Raw genomic sequence first — 27,371 nt, forward strand, 5'->3', positions numbered from 1 at the left:
TTTAGCACTCGAGGCACTTGTCTGAATTTCTTGGGGTGAAAATCATTTCCAGCTGGTCGCTGGTCTTGTCTGGATGCAAGGATAAGTCATTTTTCTTCTGCATCTTCTCAACGCACCAACCTTGCAAAGTCTGCACGTGGAAGCGTCTCAGAAGGGTGACCAGGATGACCTTCATCATCACCATGGTGATGTACTTTCCTGCACAGGCCCGGGGCCCAAAGCCAAATAGCTGAAAGTACCTGTAAGGAAGCTGGGAAAGAGATCAGACAATTAGCCAGAGTAGTAAAGGCTAGAGTCATGCACCTCCGTTTGATTCGCCCTGAAACCACAGTCAGTCAGAATGCTCGGTTTTAGTGGTTTGGCCATACTGCTTCTTCACAGACAGGAATGACTATGACTCAGATAAGACTTTCTCCTTCCTGTTTGATTCATCTTTTGTGATACAGACACAACCTCAACAATCCCCAGTTACATTTTCATGTAAAGCACTCAGCTAGCTCTGGGGGAAGGCCACATCTTTACTGCTGTTCTGCCAGTCACTGAGGCAAAGGCTGTTGTGCCAGGCCATATAACCTGATGCCAAGGACAGATTTAGGCAAAAGTGTGCATTCCTGTCCTATTAATGCCAAGAATCTAAATATTTTTTGTTATACAAATATTTAAAGGGACACACCTCTCTGTCTTGTCCCCATTTGGACTTACATACTGTCTGGCACTTGAAGGATACTTAGTAAGTTATTTTTGACCAATTGGCAACATGGTAAGTGTTGCTTATATACAAGTACAGTGAATTAGAGAACTGGTTTAACTAAGATCATGTCTCTTCCCATATGGAAATTGAAAAATGGAGTATGCAATGAACTATATGGATAATTCAGGTTAAAAAAGAATCATTGCCTAGAATTTGACATAACAGAGGCAGAATCTCCAGTATACCTCAATTAAGAACAAGGTGGGAGTTCTTCTAATTACCACATCCTGTTTAGAATAGAGACTAGTACTTGTGGGGCCATTTGGTGACTCAAAGGCAGACTGCAAAAACCAAATCATTTCTTCTGATTTGATTTCCGTCTAATTATCGTAGATGATGCTACAGCTGAATCTACATGATGACAATGTGATACGTGGAAAAGTGGGTTGGTTAAACAAACTTTACCTCATTTTAGGCAAATTAAGGGCCTGAATTGTTCATACTTTGATCTTGTGTGCCCTCCGTGAAGACATTTCCAAGAGCTGGAAAGCCAACCTCCTAGGCTTGAAGACAGAACTGATGGGCATCTTCTAGCCAGGGAAAATGTGTTCTCTCCTGGTGAGGCTGGAGGGGATGAGTAAATAAAATGAAATGTACAAATACAGAAACAGAGGGGATTTAACAGTTGATGCTTTCAGGGTGGCACACTCAGTTTTAAGGAAGGACTCTTACATTCTTGGCAAAGTTTTCCAGAGTAAATTTATTAGGCTTTGGGAAAAACTCGAGTCTATGCATTCTTCCAAGATTCAGGATAATGTTAGTCCCCTTTTTCACCGGGTAGCCATCGATGACGTCATCCTCTAAGGCTTTGCTCATGACTAGGTCCATGACGGGCTGGTATCGCATGCTCTCATTAATAAAATTTTCTACCACAGTTAGCTTTTGAATATCATCACTCTTTATTTTTCTTTCACCTGTGGAAGCAGACAAAAAGGACAAAGAAGGTCATGCTAATTTCAGTGTTGTTATAGGTCAGTTTGAAAAAATTTCAGATGGGAATACCAGACCACCTGATCTGCCTCTTGAGAAATTTGTATGCAGGTCAGGAAGCAACAGTTAGAACTGGACATGGAACAACAGACTGGTTCCAAATAGGAAAAGGAGTACGTCAAGGCTATATATTGTCACCCTGCTTATTTAACTTATATGCAGAGTACATCATGAGAAACGCTGGACTGGAAGAAACACAAGCTGGAATCAAGATTGCTGGGAGAAATATCAATAACCTCAGATATGCAGATGACACCACCCTTATGGCCGAAAGTGAAGAGGAACTCAAAAGCCTCTTGATGAAAGTGAAAGAGGAGAGTGAAAAAGTTGGCTTAAAGCTCAACATTCAGAAAATGAAGATCATGGCATCTGGTCCTATCACTTCATGGGAAATAGATGGGGAAACAGTGGAAACAGTGTCAGACTTTATTTTTTGGGGCTCCAAAATCACTGCAGATGGTGACTGCAGCCATGAAATTAAAAGACGCTTGCTCCTTGGAAGGAAAGTTATGACCAACCTAGATAGCATATTCAAAAGCAGAGACATTACTTTGCCAACAAAGGTTCTTCTAGTCAAGGCTATGGTTTTTCCAGGGGTCATGTGTGGATGTGAGAGTTGGACTGTGAAGAAGGCTGAGCGCCGAAGAATTGATGCTTTTGAACTGTGGTGTTGGAGAAGACTCTTGAAAGTCCCTTGGACTGCAAGGAGATCCAACCAGTCCATTCTGAAGGAGATCAGCCCTGGGATTTCTATGGAAGGACTGATGCTAAAGCTGAAACTCCAGTACTTTGGCCACGTTATGCGAAGTGTTGACTCATTGGAAAAGACTCTGATGCTGGGAGGGATTGGGGGCAGGAGGAGAAGGGGACGACAGAGGATGAGATGGCTGGATGGCATCACTGACTCGATGGACGTGAGTCTCAGTGAACTCCAGGAGTTGGTGATGGACAGGGAGGCCTGGCATGCTGCAATTAATGGGGTCACAAAGAGTCGGACACGACTGAGCGACTGATCTGATCTGATCTGATGCTATGTTTTGTCCACCAAGTCTTATGAAAAATCAGATTTGAAGTCGATTATCTTAACATCTGAGGGATGTCATTGAGACATCTGGACTTGTAGAAAAATAAGGCCAGGTAACATTGGACCCACATCTCCACATGGCAGCCGTTGGCTGAGGTTGAATGGCTGAGGAGCTCTCTAGAGAAACTCCTCTCTGGAGCATCATGTAGACCTACCCAGTCTGCTTCAAACATTTATCAGCTACCTCTGTGGTTCTTGAGTTTGGTCCGCTATTCTCAATTCTGCTACTGCTGCTGCTGCTAAGTCGCTTCAGTCATGTCCGACTCTGTGCGACCCCAGAGACGGCAGCCCACCAGGCTCCCCTGTCCCTGGGATTCTCCAGGCAAGAACACTGGAGTGGGTTGCCATTTCCTTCTCCAAGGCATGAAAGTGAAACGTGAAAGTGAAGTCGCTCAGTCGTGTCCAACTCTTAGCGACCCCATGGACTGTAGCCTACCAGGTTCCTCTGTCCATGGGATTTTTCCAGACGAGAGTACTGGAGTGGGGTGCCATTGCCTTCTCCGATTCTCAATTCTAGAAGATGTTAATTCTTTAATCAAAGAGAGATGGTGAGTTTAATCACGTTCAAGGAAATGTTCTTTTCTGGTATCCTGTGCAGTCATCTGTCAGAAAATATCTCTGATTGTCCCTCCTCCCTGTCTCATTCAGGACAACCTGGTGTGACAGAATAGCAAAAATCCTGTCTCTCCACCACATAAAAGGGGGTCCTCAGATCAGCCCCAGGTGAGCTGGGAACTGGTGGACACCTCCACAGTCTCAGATTGTTTGGCTCCATACCAGTCAGAGAGGCTCAATTTATCCTCAGAATTGGCAAAACTTTAAAGCATTCTCAAATGGGATATCACTTCTGCAGAATGAAAATCAACCCAGGGTCCCGAGGCAACTCTGCCTTTGTACAATTACTCTATTTAGGAGAGGTCTCACTTGATCAGAGAACTGTACCAACCCAGCCCCTCAGAAGTGACTCCTCCTGGGGAATGGGAACAAGACTGTAGATGAGAGTAGGAGGATCAAGAGATATTACATTCTACTTTATAAATCTCTCTATTATTTGATTTCTTTCCAAGCAGCATGTGTTTTTTTATATCAGGAAAACACTGATACCTGTCTAGCATAATGAAAATATGACACAATGACTTGCTTCATTATTCTCTGGATGGGTTCTAGGAAGGTTTGACATAAGATTATTAGGAGATAGAAACTGATATCCAGAAGGAATTGATTTCTAATCTCTATTATCTGTTTGATAAATTCTTACCAACAACAGTCTGGATTTCCTTCACTACTGCCTCTTCAACCTGGGGATGCGTTGCAATGAGAAACAGCACGAAGAACACAGAGACAGACATGGTGTCTGGTGCTGCGGTTGTCATTTCCAGTATGCACTGGTTTACATTCTGTCCTGTCAGCTCACCGCGTTTCTACAATGGAAAGGGGGAGAAATACTGCGAAAGTGAAGGAAAGGTCAGAACAGGAAGCGAAGTGGCCCTCAAGGATCAATCACCTCAATAAAATGAAATCATAGGAATTATGCATCGTTTGGATTGATGATAGACTTTGGCATTAACAACCTTCAGTCTAAAACTGAACAATTTAACCAAAGATTTCTGTGTGTTTATTGTCTTTGGACTCCTTGGTGTTCACATTTTGTGTTGTGCAGACACAGATGTTTCAGACTTAAAGTCTTACCTGATTGTCCAATAGTAGCCTATTGGATTGGACGTGATAGATACTGGAACAGATACTCAAGAGCAAAAACATGCAACAATTAATAGGGAATTTTTAGACACCTATACAGAAATAGTAACACACATATGTTGTGAGGGATTATGGCTAGTGAGGTCTGTACCTCAGCCAGAATCAACTCAGTGGCAAAATCCATAGAGTCTTCCAGTTTCTCTGCTATGAAAATACTGTGTCTTTTTTTTTTTTTTCCCTATCAGAATTTCCATTTCATCTTTCAAATCTTTGCTGGAAAAATCACAGGAAATATTACCTACTTGTACACAGATAAGACATCTAGATAAACAAATTCAATTGCCATTTAAAATTTGCTTAATTGAAGCCATTAGTGTTCATTAATAACTGAGTTTATACTTAATTCTTTGCAAATATCCTTAAATTATATATGTTATATCAAGTTAAGGAACCAGAGTTAGCCAATATATCTCAGAGCTGGTAGTAAAATCAAGATTGTAATTTGTGGTTAAGGGTTGAAAACTGCTACCAAAATGCTAAATCCAATTTTCTGATATTTGATTGGGCCAGCACTGTGCTTAAATTAAACATCAAATCCCAAAGCTAGTAGATGCCATTGTTAGGAGCATGCACACCCCAGTCTGCCATGGGCACTTCCATTTTCTTTATCTCATAGCCACTTAGGCCATTTTTATCTGCGTAACCCCAAAGATGATTAAATTTGAGTTTCCTCTTCTACACAGGAATTATTCCTCTTGATATTTATCTCATACCTTGAAGTTTCTGCCTCATAGTAACACTGACTAAATAGTTGTTGAATGAATGACTAGTTACATCAATAGGCTTCTGCATTTTGAGAGTGTGGTGAATGGTAAAACACCCTGGAGAAGAGTCAAGGTTCTACTCCAGGTTGTTGTCCTTCCACATAACCTACTTTTAGTCTCTGAGGTGTATGTCTCTTTTAAAGTGAAGAGATCAGACTAGATGAATATTAAGGCCATCTTGAGATCTCTATTCTGCTCTTCTTGTCTTTAAGTATATGCATTCATGTATAACTGTATTGTTCCCCAGTTTCAGGGAATACTATTCTGTATTAGGTTAAATGTACAATAAATCTTTCTTTCAAATTCTTGTCGACACATTTGCCTACATATTTAAATACTCAATTGACCTAAATAGCTTCTATGTTTACTCCAGTTTAGCAGAAGTAAGGGAATATTCTTTAATATTCCTCCTATTTTTAAAGTTTTCTCCCCCCACTTTTTTTTTTTTGGTTTCTCAGGGAAGATGTTTAAACATTGAGAGATATTCTTCAGGAGAGTAATTTAGTGTGTCATTCCAAATAAGGATGTTTACTATTGTGTATGTCTGTGAGTATGCTTACAGGCACACACTCACACATCATTCCAAATATATAGCAGGGATATATTCACGTTCATTTATTCATCTACCCAGCCACTTGTTCAGCAAATATTTGTTGAGTGTCTCCTATATTCACTCAATGGTGGTCTAGAATGTTCACAACGTTACTCACCTAAGCAGTAGTCCCCAAATGTCTGGGATGCACTGAAATGCCCTTAGACTGAATTCATAGAGAATGTCTTGATAGAGTTGAATCCATTTCTAAGCATCTGCTTCCTCCCTGTGCCAGAATCAGGGGCCTGTGAATATCCATTGGGATTCCTCCTATTCAGGTTAGAAATTGCTCCTAATTAAATGTATGCATTAGAACTTGTATGTCATTAAAAACTAGGAAAATTGAGTTTAGTGATAGTTTTCAGAAAATACAAACTCTCTGGCTTACAAACTTATAAGAATGCGTCTATTGGAACTCTGAATGTATTTTGTACAAGATAATTGTGGCTAGGTTCCTAGTCTAAGCCACAAACACCTTCAATGTATTCCGAGACTGAAAAAACCTTACACTTAACAAAATAAAAAGTACAAAATGATACTTTTGTAATACTGGGAATTCAAAGAGGGAAAAATATAAAATTGGATATCTAGGGATGGAAGTAGATGTCCCAGAATCTTTTCCATAAATATATATATTTTAAAAGTGTTGACATGATTAAGACAAATACTATATGATTTCACTTATATATTGGATCTTAAAAAAAAAAAAAGGCAAAAATTCCAAGCTCTTTGTTAAAAGAAGAGATTGGTGATTGCTGTGGATGCTTCCTGTAGTTTGGGTGTGAAATGGGTGAAGAGGGTCAGGTCAAAGGTACAAACTTCCTTTCAGTTATATGATTGATAGGTCATGGGGATGTAATATACAGCATGGTGATTACAGTTAACATGCTGTTTGCATATTTAAAAGTTGCTAAGAGAGTAAATCTTAAAAGTACTCATTCAAGGAAAAAATTTTCTAACTATGTTTGGTGAAAGATGTTAACTAGATTGTGATGAATATTTCTCAGTATATTCATATATTGAATCATTCTGTACACCGGAAAGTAACATAATGTTATGTGTCAATTAGGCCCCAACAATAAAAGTATTGGTATTATTGAAAAGGCATGAGAGGATGGAGATGAAAAGATTTCTCTAGGTCTTAGTGCTTTAGATCAGAGAAGATATTACCTAGTTCACTAACCATTGGCAAATTTATATAGAGAGGGAATGTTGCTGAGCTAATTTCAAAGAAGACAAAGAAAACTGTTACACATTCTCATGCAGTAAGTTTCTACGGGCCTGCTGACCACAGTAAAGCTAAATTAATGTAGCTGTGGTTCAATATGATTTTTCAGACCACCACACAGTCTGACCACAGTGAAGAGACGAATCACTGACCTTCTTGATTCAAGTCACAGTAAGCTCTGGGTGAAGCAAAGAGAAGTGTTTAAAGGCCCATGTGTCCAAATCATCCACCTGCTACTCATCGACCACTGGAGAACATGTCAGAGCAACGTGAAACTGACTTCCTGGACACTAGTATTACTGAATTTCAAAATGTGCAAACATGATGAAGTTAGCTCTTCAACCAAGTTTAGGAACTGGAGAATTTAAGATACTCTGGACATCTGGGGAAGATATGAACAGAGGGATGGAGAGAGATAACATGTTTACTGCCTTCTATGTGTCATGCTCTGAGTTGATTGCCCTACATAGAGGATCTAATTAACCTGTATACCACCATGGAAAGTAGGCTATAATTTGTTTTAAAGAACTTCCCAAGACCATTTGGTTACCAAGTGGTAGAGATAGGATACAAACCAGGTCTGTCTACTTTTAGATCCCCTGGGCTTTCCTCTGGTTGTTAGAAGTGGCTCATTTAGTGGTTGGCTACTCATACTCTTAAAACCCAATGACTATCCAATAAGCCATTAGGCATCTGTACAGTCTTCTGTTAGGGTAATCTGAGACCAAAGCAAACCCAATAATGACAATTTTAGGATTCCCCCAAAATATAAGATACATAAATAAACAAACAAGACATCTTATAAAAATTCATCATGAAAAAAATTTGTGACTACTGTCATTTCCTACAAGTTGAATTAAGTAAAATTCATTCAGAAGCAGCACAACAATAAAATGATTTGGTTTTCATTTCTTCAGACATGCATAGAGAATTCTGACAAATAATAATGATAGGTTCAGCCAACCCTTTTCTTCAACTCAAAACACACTTCAGTGTTCTAGGTTCAGAGATGGGGCTCTCAACCTCCGAGGTGAAAAGCTCCCCTGGGCCAAAGGCTACCTTTTCCTCTGTGGTCTGGTCACACGGGCCTGACGTGCTGTAAGAAGTGCTTCACCAGCGTCTTAATCAACAGATCTCTGTGGTTTTGGAGACAGAAAACTTACAAAGAGGCCAGCAATAGCTAAGACCCAACACCAATCAGTCTCATCAATAATTATTCCAAAATGTGGTACGTACACAGATTTCTCATGCTTCCTACATAGCCAAGAAAGCTTAAAGAAGATGTCTGGTTTTAGAAGGAGAGCTTGCCATGCATCAAAATAACCCTGGATTTTAACCACAAGGGTGCTTTCTGGAAAAACAAAAAGATCAGAGCATGTGAGCAGAAATATGAGTCCAAGAAGGATATGCTGATGAGAGAAGATCCCTGTAGACTCTCCTAGCATCTTGGACTCTAAGCAGGACAAGGTTCTGCTTTCAGTGGGTGTTTCAGCCACATGAATGTCACCTAACAAACCAACACTAATTTATCCTACTTGTTTATCAGAGATATTTATAGTTTTCAAGTTTGTGTTAGAGACACAGCTTAGAATTTCATATCCTTCTCCTAGACTGAGCCTTCAACACCTTCTATTTTCCAGACCATGGGAAATAAGAAGTAATTAAAACTGTTCTGGCCTCAATTCTGGTACCTGGCATGGCAAAAAGTCGTCCCATTCTGTTGTTTATATTTCTGTCCAGTGTGTAGAATTCATCTTGGAATCTTCAATGCCTTGTCCTGTATCTTGTGCAGTCAGCTCTTTAATGGGTGTTTTTGAATTAAATTGAATACCAGAGAAAAGATAACTACTTATTTTTTTCAGATTATACACATGGGAAGGGAAGAGACATAAGCAGATGCAGAATTTGTGGTTCATAGAAATGAAGAAGTTTGCCAACACCATACAGCCAGTGTGGCTGGCAGCCCGTAGGCTGCAGCCCAGTCCTATCTGACCTTAGGGCCATGCCCTTTGCTATTGGTGCACTGGGTCCCTCAGGCCCATTGAGAGTTTAACAAGGACCTCGTGAGCAGGGGGAAATACATATAACTCTGTATAGATTATGCAGGTTCTTAGCCACACAGTCTGCATCCATAAGTTAGCAGAGAGCTGTACAATGCATTTTACTTTACCCCTTCTATGAATCAAGGCTAGTGGGGAACCAAGAAGAAGGGACTTCTAAAATAGGTAGCTGTCAATCCTTAGGAGAGATGTGTGTGGCAAGAAAAGTACCTTGAGAGTCCCTATCTGAAAGGGGATCCAGGCAAGAGACTGTGACTAAAGTCCTCAGAGCATATGGGGCTTTCATCCTGATGTCAGTCAGACAGAGGTCCTATGACTCTTGTAAGGAATAATTAAAGAGCAGGCGGTATGAGGCGAGGAGAGTGGAGAATAAAAAGGGAGGGCTTATCACTTGTTTGTTTGTCCAAATGTAGTTGATCAGGGAGTAGGTGGGATAGCTCAGCTGGTGTGCGTGAATGTGAAAATCATGCCTTGTTCTTATGCCTGTGATGTTATTCCCTCAGATCTGCAGGGGGTTCAGGGCTACACTTCATCTGGGACTTTGTTCAGATGTCTATTCCAAATCAGAGGGTCAGAGGCCTTTCTGACCACCACCTCTCTCCACAGTAGTCTCGGCCTCTCTCCAACCACCCCCATTCACTTTATAGCCCTTTACCCTACTTTTTTTTCCAAGGCACTTATTATTGCCTAAAATATTACTAGATAGTTACTTGTTTACTGTTCTTATGTCCACTGGGATGTAAATTCTTCAAAGGCAAGGGCTTTATCTAGTTCACTACTCTAACCCCAGAACCTAAGCCTGCCATAAAATAGGCAATCAATAAATATTAGTTGAAAGAATATATGAATCAGTGAACACTGTTAGAAATCAAATCAGGAGAAATTACATTAAGCTGACAATAGCAAGATGGAATGAATCCACATGATTGATATTTGTTCTTCTGTTGGTGGTAGAGTTGCTTATGTGTGTTTAATGATTTTTTTCTGTAGTGTAGTGAGGAAAGCATCTTCTTAAGTGAAATATCTTTCCAGTGTTGTTATAAATGTTAAATCACAAACTTTATGTGAAGCAACTTTTTATACTGCTTTCACATAGTAGATACTAAGTTAATGATAGTTATCATCATTATTTCCAGCAGCAGCAGCAGTACCCTTATCATCATATAGATAGAGTCAAAGTTTTCATACTTAGTGACTTTGGGGGAGAGGTGTGTTTGTCCATTTATGTGTTGTGTGTGTGTGTGTGTGTGTGCGTGTGTGTGCATGTGTGTGTGTATGGAGAGATAGAATGTTTCTTTGTGTATGTATGTGTATATACACATATATACGTGTATGTGTGTGTGTGTGTGTATCTATATTTTGGCCAAAAGAATGGCCAAAAGGTGTGTAATGGTTAAATACATTGGTTTGGTGATTAGATGTATTTATGACCAAATGAAATGATTAGAAACTTAAGTTTCTAATCGGAAATGTAATAGATATGTTTCTAATCTGAAATGTAATAGATAGGTAGAATCATTCTACTTCCTAGAACAATGAGGAGAGATACAAAAGAAATAGAAAATGGCCTCCACTATGGATTTTTATGATCTTATAAGTGAGGAAGGCAGACATACCAGGAAAACACTTTAGGAATACTTGGAAAGATTTAAAGAAGAGCAGTGTACAAAAGAGTGTATCTTTCCATGAGTTCATTATCCTTCTCATGCCCTGTTTAGTAAAGGGCTGAATGTCAAGTCATGAGAACGAAAATTTCAGTACCGTCCAAGGGGATCCCCAGGAAGAGCACATTAGAGGTGTCCAGCATGATGCGCCGCATGAGGGTCAACATGTCCACATAGCCCAAGTCATTGCAGACCTCCTCCAGCCTGTCCAGATGCTTGGTGATGGAATCAGCACAGATGGTCACCATGCGCACCAGGCCAGGGCCGGACAAAGCTGAAGGGGACAACATCAGAGTGAGCTACCTCCAACTCCAGGGCACACAAGCGATCAGGCAATTTTGGCTTTTTATGTTCAGAGCTTAACTGACCACAGATTTTTATTAAATGAGTGGAAATTTTCATCTTTAAAGTTTCTTCTGTATTCTACTAATTGTCCAGTATCAAGTATCATGTTTATTATTAAAAATAAATGAATGGATGAATGAAAAATAAATATTTTTAGAACAGATGCCTCAAAATTAAACTTGTATTCTACCTATGACAAATCATTTGAGAGACTGCAAATGAAATCTTTAGTGCTGGTGGTCATAAGTTACAAATCAGTGATTTTCTATATTTATTATATACAGTTCTCCCTAAAGATGGTTCGGATTTCACCAGGATGATATTTTATGTTTCAGTGGGTGGCAGAATATTGATACAGGACTATTCAAATTGGATCTTACTTTTATACCTAAGGTGTTTCCTGTTTAATTGTAGTTCGTATTTGTAAAGTGTTAGCCTGGGATGGAGGAGCCTGGTAGGCTGCAGTCCATGGGGTCGCTAGGAGTCAGACATGACTGAGCAACTTCACTTTCACGTTTCACTTTCATGCATTGGAGAAGGAAATGACAACCCACTCCAGTGTTCTTGCCTGGAGAATCCCAGGGACAGGGGAGCCTGGTGGGCTGCCGTCTATGGGGTCGCGCAGAGTCGGACACGACTGAAGCGACTTAGCAGCAGCCGCAGTCTTCCCAGGCAGCGCTAGTGGTAAAGAAAGTGAAAGTGAAGTGGCTCAGTCGTGTTCGACTCTTTGCGACCCCATGGACTGTAGCCTACCGGGCTCCTCTGTCCATGGGATTTTCCAGGCAAGAATACTGGAGTGGATTGCCATTTCCTTCTCCAGGGGATCTTCCCAACCCAGGGATCGAACCCGGGTCTCCTGCATTGTAGACAGACGCTTTACCGTCTGAGCCACCAGGGAAAGAACCTGCCTACTAATGTAGGAGATCCGGATTCAATCCCTGGGTCTGGAAGATCCTCTGGAGAAGGGTCTGCCAACCCATTCCAGTATTCTTGCCTGGAGAATCCCATGGACCAAGGAGCCTGGCAGGCTATGTCCATAGGGTAACACAGAGTTGGACATGACTTAAGTGACTTAGCACACACACATGCATAGTCTTATAAATGACCAAATATACCTTTCTCTTAATTTTGGTTTTTCTTCAAACTACATCCAGATTTATTGTACTCAATGTCAAAACTTCCAAAAAAATTTCTTTTTTGTTTGAGCTGTCTTCCTCACAGAACTGAAAACACTTTAAGTGCAGTAATAACCTATTAGCTTTATAGATCATGTCCACAGAACATGGTGGCCCCTAGAATGAGTGGATGAATGGATGAATGAAACCAGGTAGAGGGAACTGGTTCTGATCTCTTCCCTTGCTTGGCTCCTGACCATATGAGCAGTTATTAATCTTGATGGTAGGTGGTCTAACATTAGACGTAACTCTTAAAGTCCTACTTTCTCTCTTTTGTTCAAGGTTGCTATAAGGTTTCTTTAGGAATAATCTCTTTTTTCCTGTATTTTTCATTCAATTGTATTGTAAAGTCAAAGTCCTCAAATAAAACAAATCAGCTGTGCTGCAGAAGTCCTTTCAGGCACACTCTGAAGAAGAAAAGAGACCTGGTGAGTGGTCGTAGACTCTAAACATTTTCACCCACCCATATATATATATATAAAGGAAGTTTGGGTTGGCAGCACACTTTCTGACTAGGAGTGACTTGGAGATATGGAAGGTGGGATGCTGTTTCCTGGGTGACTGTCACATTGACAAGTGGGACAAATGATTCCTTCATGAATAAATCCTTTGCACGAAGGGTTGGCCTTGACAGGCTGATGTCAGTCCCAGGCTAATGTCTGATTTGCCTCTACATTCAAGAGCTTGAAACCTCATTTCAAATGTATAAACCACATTTCAAACATATGAACAGAATGGACAGACTCTAGAAGCTGGGAAAGTCAAGAAAACACTTTCTCCCTAGATTCTCCAGAAAGAACACAACCTTGTCAGTGTCTTGATTTTTGCCCCATATGAGACCCACATCATGAATCCCAAAGAAAGGCCATGCCAAAGAATGTTCAAACTACTGCACAATTGCACTCATCTCACACACCAGCAAAGTAATGCTCAAAATTATCCAAGCTAGGCTTCAACAGTACATGAACCAAGAACTTTTAGATGTTCAAGCTGGATTTAGAAAAGGCAGAGGAACCAGAGATCAAATTTCCAACATCATAGAAAAACATAGAAAAAAACAAGAGAGTTCCAGAAAAACATCTGCTTCATTGACTATTCTAAAGCTTTTGATTGTGTGGATCACAACAAACTGTGGAAAATTCTTAAAGAGATGGGAATACCAGACCACCTTACCTGCCTCCTGAGAAATCTGTACACAGGTCAAGAAACAACAGTGAGAACCGGATATGGAACAACAAACTGGTTCCAAATTGGGAAAGGAGGACGTCAAGGCTGTATATTGTCACCCTGCTTATTTAACTTCTATGCAGAGTACATCATGCAAAATACTGGGCTGGATGAAGCACAAGCTGAAATCAGGATTGCCAGGAGAATATAAATAACCTCAGATAACACCACCATTATGACCGAAAGTGAAGAGGAACTAAAGAGCCTCTTTATGAAAGTGAAAGAGGAGAGAGAAAAAGCTGGCTTAAAACTTAATATTCAATAAACTAAGATCATGGCATCCAATCGCATCACTTCATGGTAAATAGATGGGGAAACAATGGAAACAGTAACAGACTTTATTTTCTTAGGTTTCAAAATCACTGAAGATGGTGGCTGCAGCCATGAAATTAAAAGACGTTTGCTCCCAGGAAGGAAAGCTATGACAAACCTAGAGAACATATTAAAAAACAGAGACATTACTTTGCCTACAAAGGTCCGTCTAGTCAAAGCTATGGTTTTTTCAGTAGTTGTATATGGATGTGAGAGTTGGGCCATAAAGAAAACTGAATGCCAAAGAATTGATGCTTTTGAACTGTGGTGTTGGAGAAGACTCTTGAGAGTCCCTTGGACTGCAAGGAGATCCAACCAGTCAATCCTAAAGGCATCAATCCTGAATATTCATTGGAAGGACTGATGCTGAAGCTGAAGCTCCAATATTTTGGCTATCTGATGTGAAGGGCCACTCACTGGAAAAGACCCTGATGCTGGGAAAGATTGAAGGCAGAAAGAGAAGAGGACATCAGAGGATGAGATGGCTGAATGGCATCACTGACTCAATGGACATAAGTTTGAGCAAGCTCCAGGAGTTGGTGATGGACAGGGAAGCCTGGCTTGCTGCAGTCCATGGGGTTGCAAAGAGTCAGACACGACTGAGTGACTGAACTGAACTGACTCACATCTGACTTTTGACTCATAAAACTGTAAGATAAGGAATATGTAGTTTGAAGCCAAAGACTTCAATTTCAGCAGTGTATAGTAAAGAGATAAATCGCTAAATAAGAATATTTGGAATCTAGTTTCTGCTCTTCCATATCTGGCTGTGTTGCCTGGGGGAAATCACTAGCTCTCTAGAAATGTATTTACTTTAAGTATGAAATTCAGAGGTTGGAAGAGATAATGCACCCCTTCTCAGTTCTAAAATTCTCGAAGTTATTTGCAAATTGCCTTCTGTTAAAACATCTGGGATGTCAGCCAATGGTTCAGCAAACATGTTGCTCTGTTAAATCAACTATATGGCTGACACACTAAATTCTTAATTGAAGTGACATTAAGTGTATAGAGAGCCAATTCTTTTTCACATCCATCAGGTCGATGTAAAAACAGGAAGAACCAAATTGAAGTGGTTAAATATGTAGGCTCTGAGGTTCTCTTCTGTGCTACCTTTTATTAATGGTGGAAATTGAGCATGGTACCTACAGTCCACCGGGTTGCAAAGAGTCGGACACAACTGAGCGACTTCACTCACTCACTCACTTAACTTCTTTATGCCTCAGTTTTCTCATTTGCAAAATGTAGGTGGTATTTACCACATGGAGTCGCTGTGGGATTAAGGCATCCAGTGTTTAAAACAGTGCCTATTACAGAGTACATGTGTAATGAATGCTGTGCTGTGCTCAGTCGCTTCAGTTGTTTCGAACTCTGTGGCCCTATAGCCCTCCAGGCTCCTCTGTCCCTGGGCATTCTCCAGGCAGAATACTGGAGTGGGTTGTCATGCCCTCTTCCAAGGCATCTTCCTGACCCAGGGATTGAACCTGTGTTTCCTGCATTGTCAGGTGGGTTCTTTACACACTAGCACCACCTGGGAAACCCGTAATGAATGCTAGCTCTTACTATTTCAAAACGGTGAAGCAGCAGAAGTTAATGATTTCATAAGGCATATTCATAGACAAAAAAGCAGAATTTAGCCAGACACCTGAATACCTTTCATAAAGTAAGTTCTGACAGCTTTCCAGATAACTGGATTATTGTTAAATATGATGCATTTTTCATGCATGCTGATGAACTGCAAGCCAAGTTTGCTGCCAAATCAAGATGTATAATGATTGTGCTTCATTACGTGGAACACTCTCGAGGACCTACAGAGACAGCAGACCTTGGGGTTACCTGTTAAGGGTCAGGAGAACTCAGTGTGATGAGTTTGCTGACCCGGTGTCTCTCGTAGAAAATACCTGTTGATCTAAATTCAGTGCATACTTTCTAGTATTCAGATTAAATGAGCACCTCCTTCTCTGTGTTAGCAAAAGAACCTCCTTCTCTGGTTGAAACATTTCTACCTACTAGCTCTCTGTTTGAGCATTACTAAAGATCAACAAACAATGCACACATAGAGTTATTTGTTATTTGCCCTTCTCTAATAGCTAGTCTCTAAAATATCATCCACTAATGTGGTCAAAGCTGCAAGGCTGTAAGAAAGTGCATCCTCCACACCACCATGTTTCCAGGAGCCTCCAGCCCTGAGGCAGCCCCACTCCAGACAGTGCCCTTCTCCTTGCTCCCCACCCCCCACCCCCAAGACCCCCCCTTCCCTGCATAAGGGAGCCTCAGAATTGGGAGGTGCTGGAATAATTGAAGTCTCATCTCTTTAGTCTGGAAGCAGCAGTTCTGCCTTGTACCACCGATTCCTCAGCGTCTCTAACCAGGCCTGGCCCTTCCAGGGGTATCACTCTGGGACTGAAGGATATACCTGGGTACCTCTGCTCTGAGCTTGGCTGACTTGGGTGGGCCTGGAAGCCTCTGTGTGGCAGTGACAGCTGCTCTCCTGGAGCTCTGAATCCATCATGAATCACCAAGGTCTTCAGGGTCACAGAGTTCTCCCAAGACATAGGATATATTGAGCCATTAGATAGCCCTTGATATGGCATCCGTGGGACTTTGCCAATAGCCCAGGCTTCCTTGAACTTCCCAGTTCTTCTTCCACTACTGTGCCTTCTATCCTCACTCACATACCCAGCTCTTTAGCCCTGGACTGGGCTTCAGAGCAACTAGGAAGGTGGAGGCAACCCTTCCCCACCCATCTCCTCCTCCAGGACTTGTTTCCTGCTCCCAATCCCAGTCTAATTTGGTCACAATAAGCGAGGAGCATTATAGAATGTTGTAAATTCCTAGCTGAAGACAAAATGGGGCCTCCATGTGTGCAGAGAATATTGTCTTCTTAGGGCAGTGGTACAGAATGCTTCTACAGAGAGCCTCACTTGGTTGAGATTTTTTTATTAAGACTGCTTATAAGTTAGGGTACGGCATTGGCAAGAGAAATCAACCATTTAAATAATTTACAATTGAGAGGATAAAGGATAACAGGATAGTTCTCTTTAGTATAAAATGTAGGGTAGCTTTATTTATTCCATTGTATATTTAATACTGACACAAATCCAGATACTTCTATTTGTATTCCAGGAAATTAATATGATTGACACAGAGATAAAATTTTGCCCTATGTACAGACATCATGCCATAGAAAGGACTGAACTTCTAATTAATTGATAGATTTCAGAATTCTAGCTATTCTTACCATCCCCTCCCTCACTCTATAATCAAAGCAGCAAGTAAGTCATTTGTATACTTTTACTTCACAAACTAGGATCAACAAATTTTAAGTTCTTAGAGGACAAAGAATACTATTGTTGTACTCTGACATTTAGAGCTTTAGGGTATATCATAAAACATATTGGTGTGTCCAAATGTTTTGATGAATTCTGCCCAGTTAAAAGCTTCAGCCCATGGGGAGCCAAAACCAGACAACCTAGAGGGAGGGGATGGGGTGGAGTTGGAGGGAGCTTCAAGACGGAGGGGACATATTTATACCTATGACTGATTCTTGTTGATGGACGGCAGAAACTGACACGGTAATGTAAAGCAATTATCCTCCAATTAAAAAGTTGTCATTTAGTCGCTAAATCATGTCTGACTCTTGTGACCCCATGGACTGTAGCCTGCCAGGCTCCTCTGTCCATGGAATTCTCCAGGCAAGAATAGTCGAGTGGGTTGCCACTTCCTTCCCCAGGGGATTTTCCTGAGCCAGGAATCGAACCCAGGTCTCCTGCATTGCAGGCAGATTTTTTACCAACTGAGCTACAAGGGAAGCAAATTAAAAATAAATTAATTAAAAACAAAAACTTCAACCCAACTTTCTGCTTCGCTTCAGTCGTGTCCGACTCTGTCCGATCTCATAGACGGCAGCCCACTAGGCTCCTCTGTCCCTGGGATTCTCCAGGCAAGAACACTGGAGTGGGTTGCCATTTCCTTCTCCAACTTAATGTTACCTAATGAAGAGCTAACGATTAAATCAATTGTCCACCAGGGGGTGCCAATATCTCAGTTAGAGACAAATCAGAGTCAGAGGCTCTGACTTGGCAGAGAACAAAGTAGGCAAGACAGAAATGATACACACTTCTTTAGGGTTTAAAATAAATAGGTTGGCTTTCTCTAACTGGAGTAGATCAGGAAAATGATGAAGGGAATGTTGGTGAGGAGCTAAGAACACTAGCCCAGAGCTCTCCCGACATTCAGGAGAACTGTAGAGACCCCCTTCCCCCAGTTGGGCCAGCCTGTCACAGCAGGTGAGGGAGCTATTACACTGACTAACTGTGAAGAGATCAGAGAATCCACAAGCTCAGAATGGATAGTGGACAGCGTAAGATGCCTGGTCCCCCGAGTCATTATGCTTCTTGAAACATGACTGAAGTCAAAAGCTATCTCCAAAGAAGGCAAATGTTTTGTCCCTTCAGAATGAAAAGTAGCCAGGAAGTCAGTTTAGGTGGTAAAAAAGAAGTTTAGGTGGTTAAAAAAAAAAAAAAAAAAGACCTCCCTTCTGAGTTTAAAGAACTCACAGACCAATGGTGAGGTTCAAGACTGATGAGTACTAGAAATATGGGGAGACAATCAATGGAATAAATGGTACCAAACATTCAAAAACACTTGCTTCCTGTAGGCCTGTTCTGTGCCGTCACTCACACTCCATCAATCCTGCCACGTTTTCCCTGTCCTTTGCCCTCTGATATTCTTACCCAGTTCTGATACTGAGGTCACTGCAAGAGAAAGTGAATATTAACAGAGAGGCCTGACTGCAACCATCCTAAGCTGATCAAATTTAGTACCCATAATATGAGACCACCTTCCCCAATCTCCTGATGTGATGCAATATAAAGTGTCTAGGATTAAACAGGAAAGTATTCTTACAAATTAGCCTGAATCGAGTTGAGCCTAATAGACCTGCTGTTCAGTTTATAAGCAATACCGGGAATAGAGAGAATGTTCAATGACATCATAATGAGACATTGAAAGAAATATGAAATGTGGGACATCCTGTAAGATGTAAAAAGTCAACCCTGATTAAAGCCAACTCTTAGTTAAGTCTATGCTTGCACATGGCAGCTGGATGGGGCTGGAGAAAAGGCTAGTGATGTACGTGGATATGGGCTTCCTAGGTGATCAGTGGTAAAGGATTTTCCAATGTAAAGTGGTAAAGTCTCCTGCCTGCCAAAGTAGGAGCCACAGGAGGTGTGGGTTCAATCCCTGGGCTAGGAATGAACTAATCTCTCTGTTAGTTCATCCCTTTTTACTGAGGATGAACTTCCATGTCCCTATTCAAGGCCAATTCCACATGTCACTCCTTTGTCATTTCAGCCAGCATATTCCTCCTTTCTGCTGCATCGATGGTTTTCCTCTGTGACTCATCATTCTCATCAAAGCACACATGTCATAGTATCTTGTATCTTAGCAAACAAAAAGACTTGGACCAAATACCCCTTTCAACCTTATTACTATTTCTCTGCCTCCTTTAGGGCAAAATCCCTGAAGAGTTTGTACCTGGCACCTCCAATTCTTCTCTCCCCATTCTCCACAGTGGTCACATTTTGCCCCCAGAACGCCACTGAAAGTCCCCTTGTCAAGGTCACCCTTAACCTCCCTGGTGCTAAATGCAATGCTCACATCTCTGTCTAGTCCTGTGGCACTATCTGGATACTTGACAGTTCCATCCTCCCTGCCACGCATTCCTCACCTTGCTTTCAGACCACCACACTCTCCTGGTTTTCCCTTTTCTGTTTGGCTCTCTTCCTCAGCTCCTTTGCTAGTTTATGACTACAGTTGAAGGTCTAGATGATCAGAACTTCCTTCTTAATATCCCATTCAGTGGTACTAGGCAAGTCAAGTCAACATATCTGAAATGGAATCCTGATTTTTCCCCATCCGAAAGATGTTCCACCCACCTCATCTTCTATACAGCACATATTTACCTGATAATAGTGTGGGCTACCATCCTGGTCTGCCTGGAACTATCTGAGTTTTACAGTAAAAATCCCACAACATGGGGATAAATTTATACACTATTAAAACAGATATATAAACACTATAATGATAGTTAGTATTTAAACTGGTAGCAGATGGACCACTTTGACCCCAGTTAGTGTATTAAGTGCTACCCCCTTATTGATGCTACCCATGTTCTTCTTTTTGATATTCTTGCAAACACCAATATATACTTAGGGCACGAAGTGTCTGTGGCCCCTCATTATTTACAGCACCGCTGCCTGGGAACTGTGCACACTTTACCTACAGATGATCAGATGCCCTCCCCCCGCCGGCCCCAGCTGCTCAGGCAGAAGCCCAGCAGCCCTGGTGCCTGACATCTTCCCCATCCAAAGTTCTGCAGCCCCCACCACTTCAGAACTAAGCTGAATTGAAAAGTTGGGCCATAATCTCAGTTGTAATGATGACAGATATCAAACTTTCAGAAGAGAAAAGATCTGGCATATTATTCAAAGAAAAAGCTTTCTGGGGTCCAGTGGGGTCTCTTCAAGAGGTACAGGAAGTTCTGGAAGGATCTGAAGAGCAGCAAGGGAAGGAGATGGGGACAAACACGTCCTATTCCTGTGGGGAGCTCAGCCCTTAACAACAAAATCGAGCGGCTCAGAGGCAATTATAGAGAACACAGAGACTCCAACCAGAGAAGAGCCTGTGAGGATCTGACCGGGGAAGAACGGGGAGAGCAGGGATGGAGCTGGGCGCAGGCAGAAGGCTGTTTGTGTCCTCAGTGTGAAGGAAGCATCTGACAGTTTCGGGGTCAGTAAGGTCACATTCCTGTAAGGGGCAAACTGGTCAGATGGCACGTGCTGTGACAGGGATCCTATTTCAGGAATTGCCTGTGAGGCTCCTGGGCATTTATCTGGGATCTGAGTATCTACTGTTTACGAGCTGTTTCTGTCCTGGTCATCTGAGCCTTTCTCAAGTGCTTCATTCTTCCCTCCAGGTCTAGTCTTGCACCTCCACCACCTGACCTAGACCTTAGGGGGAGAAAATTAGGCAAATCCACTCCAACCTGCTTCAGCATTTCCCCATACTGAAGGGAAAAGCCCTGTGTCCTGGGAGCTTCTTACCTCCTTTCCTCCCTTCAGCTCTGCAGCATGCTGCAATCACTTGGGGACCTCTAAAATCTAGTGATGACTGGGTTCCCTCCCCTCTGGAGGCTGTAAAAGTTGGGTTTATGGCCAGAGCTGTGGGATTTTGAATAGAAGCCAGGGTGAGAAGCACTGCTTTAGTTCTTGAGCTGCAGGTGTCCTCCTTGACTTAAGTAATAAAAAGATATCTTTAGCAATAGACATCAAAATATCAAAATGAGTTTGTTTTTTAATACAAAAAAACCCAGCCTTCATTTTTAAATATATCCCCAATTATTAACAGTCTTACTTACTAATAATGAGGGTTTCCTATTCATGTATCCAGACTCTCATGAATTCTCCATACATCTTGTAGTAATTTCAGGCACTGCCAATCCCCATCCAGAGGAACCTGCCATAGGAAATGAGGGGCCCAATTCCCAGAAAGTAGCTGGGACCTAGGAAAGTCATCAGATTACAATCAGTATTTCAGCACTACTCAAAAGAACAATAGCTTAAGATACTGCTGTTCTTGTTTCTATAAATTCAAATGTCCTTTTACATCTGATGTATGTAGGTGAGTCACACACAAAATAATTAAAACAACAACACAAATTAACATGAGGCTCTTTATAGCTCTATGAATGACAAGTAGTCCAGATTCTATACCATACCACTTCCTTTTGATCTTAATAATTTCAGTCTGAATGGACTGGAATAGATGTCTACTCTACTCTTGTTGTGTTAAATGGTATCAGTGGTGTCAGATACAAGTCAATCAGTCCCTCTGAGAATAGGAATGAAAATGAGGACAAGTGACCAGCTGACAGATTTGTCTGGCTGCCGAGTTTTGTCTGGAAACTTTGGATTTGAAAGCACTTGTGAATGGAATGGGTAGGTTTGAATTAAATTATGGTTTTGGTGTCATCTTTTTAACTGTGAGAAATGTGGTCTGCAAAGACATTGTCCAAACAAAAGATATCCATTTCTGTTTTGTCTTTTTTTTCCCAAAAAGGTTTTGGTTTAAGAAGAGAATCAAGTTAAACTTCATTAGACAAAATAAAACGAAGCATTGAGTAACGAGCCAGTGGGTCTGATCAGTGTCTCGACCAGAGTCGAGTCTGGTGACATGGTTTTTCTGAAGAGCAGTGGCCCTCATACCCTTGCTGATGTAGATGATGACAGAATTGTAAAGAGTGTGAATCTGGTGAGCAGCCAGGGGATTTGCTGTTGCTCATATCAGAGAACAAACCTGGTAGCTTGATTTCAGGGATGATGGTGATAAGTTAATCAATATCTTGTTGGAAAGATTTTAGGAGTCCTGTTGTAAAGTTATAACATTTCTATATTTTACTCCTGAATTCCATTTTGTCAGTGAGTTAGTCTTGGGGCCAAAACTCACTCAACTCTCTGAGACAGTACAATGATGTTAATTTAGATACGTTTTTGTGTGAATTATTTAAAATGGATGTCAAAGCCCAAATCTGATAAACAAGATTTATTACTTAACTTTGAAGTAGCTGAATTAATGTGGAAAAGACTGTCAGGGTTTTCTTTTTGCCCTTAAAATGGAAAGTCTTTGTTAATGTCTATATAACAAAAACAAGTTTGGGAGTCTTGGGTCAAGGGGTCTTAATCTTGTTATTGTTCTAATAACACTATAAGCAGTTGACTGACTCATAGAATTCTTTACTGGACTGGGGACACATGCCTGCTCTGAGGAATTTTCCCTGAAAACTACAAAACAGTCTGATATTTCTGAGAATTCTGTTAATCTGATTGTGTAGAGTGGTGGGGTTTCTATTAGAATTATCTGGATAATTATATTATATGCTTTTTTAATTTTTTAAAATTAATTAATTTATTTTAATTGCAGGCTAATTACTTTACAATATTGTAGTGGTTTTTGTCATACATCGACATGAATCAGCCACGAGTGCACATGTTTTCCTCATCCAGAACCCCCCTCCCACCTCCCTCCCCATGCCATCCCCCAGGGTCATCCCAGTGCACCAGCTCTGAGCACCCTGTCTCATGCATCAAGCCTGGACATGCGATCCACTTCACATACGATAATGTACACGTTTCAACACTACCCTCTCAAATCATCCCACCCTTGCCCTCCCACAGAGTCCAAAAGACTGGTGTTTACATCTGTGTCTCTTTTGCTGTCTTGCATATAGGGTCATTGTTACCATCTTTCTAAATTCCATATATATGCGTTAGTATACCGTATTGGTGTTTTTCTTTCTGACTTACTTCACTCTGTATAATACGCTCCAGTTTCATCCACCTCATTAGAACTGATTCAAATGCATTCTTTTTCATGGCTGAGTAATATTCCATTGTGTATATGTGCCACAGCTTTCTTATCCATTCATCTGCTTGTTGAAGATTCTTTCAGGGTGTGATGTTTCAAAGGATCCACAGTCCACAGTGGTTACCATTTTTCTTCCACTGTCCAGGGCCTATCTAGCCCTTATGGTGGCCCCACCATCACCACCACACCGAAGAATAAAAGAAAATAAAGGGTGGGATGACAAGAAGGAATAAGTTCAAGAAGGGAGAGAGCAGATGGCAAGGATGAGGCGAAGTGGGAGGGAGACAGGACAGAAGGCATTTCAGAGGCATTTTCACCTTCAGAGCAAAGTTGGAATGAATTTGAATCAGAAGAGCAAAGGCAGTCCTGGAATTTTACCTTGTTTTATTCCATCTTAAACTTACTTTAAAGGATACTTCTACCATGTATATTTTACCAAAACAAAATGCAAACTGGAAGGGATTATCTAAGATATTTTTAATGCTTTCATTTAACATGTACATAGCATGTACATACATGTGATGATTGTTATAAAAATACTCACCTGAGTTCATTTGCTAATGTATTGAGGCTTCAATCATATCCTCAGATTTACTCTTGGTCATTTTCAAAATTGTTTTACCCTCATGGACCAAAACCCCAAGAAAACATTCTCCTTAGATATAGAACTAAATGGCCATATTACCTGGTATTGAGGTTGTGTTTTTAGAGTTCCTAACCAACAGAAGAAAGCCAGTGAGCAGCAGGATTGCAATGCTGGCAACGGTCACGCCTTTGGCCACCATGCTGGTGACATCATAATGCGTTGGGTTCAGCACTTCCAAAACCATCTTGTGGTCCTTGATCTCAGGGGAAGCAATTTAAAGTCCTGTAGAAATCAAGGGGCAGGAAAATTAGAGAATCCCCCAAAGGTACATCTAGGACTTCTGTTGCTTCAGAGGATGCTGTACTATCGAGAGGGGTGCTTTGTTTGATAATGCGATGGGACATTTAGACAAGACAAATTTGTGATTTCAAGTCAGAACAACCCATCCCAAGAGAGCTTTTGGTTTGAAGTGCAACATTTCTGACCTTTGCAAAGTATCAGGTTCTTAGATGCTTGTTCTGATAGAACCTTATCATCTTGCCCTTGAGTAGGTAGAGTGACTGAATTCTTAAGAGCCAAATTTCTTACTGAAACACATGAAAATGTAACTTGTTCCAGAGATGGAATCATTCTGTGACTTCATCAGCATATTGTTTAGGCAATCTTTTCCCTGGAGGCAACCTTTTTTTTTTTTTTAAAGCGATCCCTCACCTGCTTCCTGCTGAAAATTACTTTCCCCAAAGAGTAAGCTTTTTACAGTGATGAGAACTTTTAATTTCTCACTCTTTATTCTTCTTCTAACTCTGATCATTTTTATGATTATTACCTCAAACTCTTCAGTGTGTAGATTGCTTATTTCCACTTAATTATTTTTGGGGGATTTATCTTATTCTTTGATTTGGAACAGATTTCTCTATAGCCTCATTTTGCATAATTCACTGTTTTTATTCCCATGCATTTGGTATGTTGATTTTGTTTCTAATCTTGGAGATTTCCTATGAGGAAATGTCCTGCAGGGCCCAGCAGTACACTACCCTCCGGTCACCTGAGCAGTATATTTTAGGGGTGCCCTCTATGTTGGCTGCGTGAGTCTCTCTGTTGTGGCAGGCTGCCTATTGTGGGTATGGTGATTGACGTGGGTGCACCAAGGTCAGGTTGGTTGCCAGGCCCTTGCTTGTGCATAGACTGCCACCTGTAGTGGGCAGGTCCAGGTCATGAAGTGGCTTTGAAGCCCAGGAAAGGGGGTCCTTGGGCTAATGCTGATCTGGTGGTGACAGAGCTCGGTCCCGGGGTGGCTGCTTGTGGGTCCAGGACTCCTAGAGTTGGGCCAGCCTGTTGATGGGTGGGACCATGGCTCAGAAGTGCTAGGCCTGAGGTCCCCCTACAGGTGGGCAGGGCCAATTCCTCGCTTGGAATTGGGTGACTGTGGAGTCTGGGGTGACCCAGAGCTGGTGACAGCCCACTGGTAAATGCACCAGATCCTAACACAGCAGCTGCAGGGCCGAGGTTTTCCCAGGGCTAGTGTCCACCTACTGATGAGTAAGGCAAGATCCCAGGTCTAGGGGTGGCCCACTGGTTGAGTGTATCTGTGTTTCTGGCTGGAAGGTCCTTAGATTTCCTTAGGTCCTTAGGTGTTAGCCTGCTGGTGGGCAGTGCCAAGGCAGAGGGGGGCTTCTCAAGACTAGTGCTGGCCCCCTGCTGGGCAGAGCTGGGTCCCAGGGTTTCTGGCAGCAGGGCCCTAGTTTGACACCCAGAATTTGTGCCAGCCTGCAAGGGCTAGGGCCTAACCCCTGTGGGTGAGGCCAGATTTAGGGCTAATGTAGCCTTCTGATGGGTGGTCTGGGTCTGATGGCTAGCTTCAGAATCCTGGGGGTCCTGGGGCTTTGCTGGCCTGTTGGTAGGGAGGGCCAGTTCTTGGGCTGCTGGGTGAGCAGGGTGTGCTTCAGCAGCAGGCCTGCTGGCCAGTGGGGCAGTATCCCCACCCAGCTGACTGCCTGTACTGGGACTTCCTGTGACTGGGGCAGACTCGCAAGTGGGTGAGAGCAGGTCCTTGCACTGATCATCTAGGCAGAGAATTTCACAATGGTGGTTACCAGCACCAGTGTTTCTTGGTAGGATGTGCTCTCATGAATGACTGCTGCCAGTGTCTAAGTCCCTAGGCTGAGTTTCAGTTGCTTCCTGTGTCTCTGGGAGGCTCTCCAAGGTCAGCAAGTGGGTCTGACCCAGGCTCCTTTCAAATGACTGCTTCTATCTTTGGTCTGTGAGCTTGTGAGATTTTATGTCCAACCTTTAGAACTGGATTCTCTATTTGCCACAGACCTCTGGCTCTCCCAAAAGTAGCCCTACTGGCCTTAAAGCCAAATGTCCTGCAGGGCTGAGAATCCAGAAATACACCCATGCACTTATGCTCAATTCATCTACAACAAAAGAAGCAAGAATAGATGATGGAGAAAAGACAGTCTCCTCAAAGAGTGGTACTGGGAAAACTGGACAGCTACATGTAAAAGAATGAAATTATAACATTCTCTAACACCATATTAAAAAACAAACTCAAAATGGGTTAAAGACCTGAACATGAGATCGGATACTATAAAACTCCTAGAGGAAAATACAGGCCGAATACTCTATGATATAAATTGCAGCAATATATTTTTGGATCTGTCTCCTAGAGTAGTGGAAACAAAAACAAAAATAAACAAATGGGACCTAACTGAACTTAAAAAGTTTTTACACAGCAAGTGAAGTGAAGTGAAGTGAAGTCGCTCAGTCGTGTCCGACTCTTTGCGATCCCATGGACTGTAGTATTTAAGGCTCCTCTATCCATGGAATTTCCCAGGCAAGAGTACTGGAATGGGTTGCCATTTCCTTCTCCAGGGGATCTTCCCAACTCAGGGATCGAACCCGGGTCTCCTGCATTGCAGACAGACACTTTACCGTCTGAGGCACCAGGGAAGCCTTACACAGCAAAGGAAACCAAAAACAAACAAAAAGCCATTTATGGAATGAGAGTAATATTTGCAAACAATGTGACTGACAGATTAATTTCTAAAATATGCAAACAGCTCATGCAGCTCGATTTAAAAAAACCAAACAACCCAATCAAAAAATGGGCAGAAGATCTAAATAGACATTTCTCCAAAGAAGATGGACAGATAGCCAATAGGCACATGAAAAAAATTCTCAGTATTGCTAATAATTAGAGAAATGCAATGAGGTATCACCTCACTCCAGTCAGAGTGGCTATCACAAAGAAGTCTGCAAATGATAAATGATGGACAGGGTGTGGAGAAAAAGAAAGCCTCTTACACTGTTTTTGGCGGGAATGTAAATTGGTGTAGCCATTGTGGAAAGCAGTCTGGAGGTCCCTTAAAAAACTAAAAATAGAGGTACCATATCATCCAGCAGTTCCATT

At 41.7% G+C, this 27,371-nt stretch overlaps 1 pseudogene; it reads right to left on the bottom strand.

Annotated features, from left to right (window-relative positions):
• Position 1: 1 nt before the first annotated feature.
• LOC102395104 lies at positions 2 to 24,203 on the bottom strand (annotated as a pseudogene).
• Between the last annotated feature and the right edge of the window lie 3,168 nt (positions 24,204 to 27,371).

The sequence above is a fragment of the Bubalus bubalis genome, chromosome 11 (assembly GCF_019923935.1).
Source record: "Bubalus bubalis isolate 160015118507 breed Murrah chromosome 11, NDDB_SH_1, whole genome shotgun sequence".
Lineage (NCBI taxonomy): Eukaryota > Metazoa > Chordata > Mammalia > Artiodactyla > Bovidae > Bubalus > Bubalus bubalis.